Source organism: Telopea speciosissima, chromosome 5 (genome assembly GCF_018873765.1).
Source record: "Telopea speciosissima isolate NSW1024214 ecotype Mountain lineage chromosome 5, Tspe_v1, whole genome shotgun sequence".
Classification (NCBI taxonomy): domain Eukaryota; kingdom Viridiplantae; phylum Streptophyta; class Magnoliopsida; order Proteales; family Proteaceae; genus Telopea; species Telopea speciosissima.
In genome coordinates, this window is record NC_057920.1 from 36,294,278 (window position 1) to 36,295,866 (window position 1,589).

The following is a 1,589-nucleotide window of genomic DNA, read 5'->3' on the forward strand; positions in this document are numbered from 1 at the left end:
GTAGAAACCAAGACACCAATTATTGATCCTTGTTTTATGTGATATCTCATCATAGATCCCTCTCATTCCTAATAATTAGGTTTGACCCTTATTTTCTTCGTTCACCCCATTGGAAACTCTAAAATCTTTTGCAAGATCGCCAGCTGCTTATTGTACCTTTTCGAAACTTTCCACCATTGACTCTTCAGCAGTCCTTGGGATGATGTTTAGTTGCTATTATTTTTCTCTTTATTTGTCCAAGTCCCGGTGCTTCTTGATGGCATCTTTGCTTTATATTCCTTTGGGATTCAATCTATTTATTTATTCAACAAAAAAAATTTATTTAACTATTAAATCAAAAAATAATATTATTATGTTCTAACGTGAGGGAGAGTCTCCCTTCCTCGTTCCTCTTATAAAAAGGATTCCCCTCCCCCACCTTAACATTGCTTGGTCAAGAATCCAACTATCTCATATTGAAGCTCATTAGTACTTAGCAGTTATGGCGATCATTAATCAAGCATTATCTTTGCTTCTCTCCCTCTTTTTTCTCACCCTTGCCCTCCCAACACGTTCTCTCGCTGGCGGAATTGCAATCTATTAGGGTCAGAATGGAAATGAAGGCACCTTAAATCAAACATGTGCAACAGGGAACTATTCCTATGTTAATCTATCCTTCCTCATATAATTCGGTGGTGGTCAGACGCCGGTTCTCAATCTCGCCGGCCATTGTGATCCACCTTCTAGGGGTTGCAGTATTTTGAGCAGGCAAATCAATTATTGTCAAAGTTTAGGCCTCAAGGTAATGCTCTCCATTGGAGGTGGTGCTGGAAACTACACTCTAACCCCCAAACATGATGCCAAGAATGTTTCCAAGTATTTATGGAACACCTATCTTGGTGGTAACTCTTCGTCGCGGCTGCTAGGCAATGCCATTCTCGATGCCACAGACTTCGATATAGAGATGGGATCAACCAATTACTGGGGATATCTCGTAAGGTACCTTTTCAAATATAGTAAGCCCTACAAGAAAGTTTACTGGACTGCTGCACCACAATGTCCCTATCCTGACTAATATCTTGGCCGTGCTCTTAATACCAATTTTCTTGACTATGTTTGGGTTCAATTCTATAACAACCCTCAATGTGAGTACACTTCTGGTAATGTCACAAATATTTTGAATTCATGGAAGTTATGGACAACGACGATTTTGGCCAAGAAGTTCTTTTTAGACCTACCAGCCTCTTCTGATGCAGTAGGTAGTGGATTCAGCCCTGCAGATGTGTTAACCTCACAAATCCTCCCAGTGGCCAAGACTTCCTTCAAGTATGGAGGTGTCATGCTCTGGTTTAGATATTATGATCTTCTAAGTGGATATAGTTCCACTATTAAGAGCGTTGTATAAATTGTTATCTATCACTTTGTTTTTTTGCATTTGTTCACTTGTTGATTTAATAATCTAAATTCCTTTCAGTTTTCACAGTCCTGTATCTCATTCCTTTCTAAAAGATCAACACTCAGAGGATCTTATGAAAATTGTTTGACAACTATTCTTCTAGCAGAGAATACATTTTAATGAGATCCAAAATCACTTTCGAGATTACCATCTC

At 38.8% G+C, this 1,589-nt stretch overlaps 1 pseudogene; it reads left to right on the forward strand.

Annotated features, from left to right (window-relative positions):
* Positions 1 to 481: 481 nt before the first annotated feature.
* LOC122662577 lies at positions 482 to 1,384 on the forward strand (annotated as a pseudogene).
* The last annotated feature ends 205 nt before the right edge of the window (positions 1,385 to 1,589 follow it).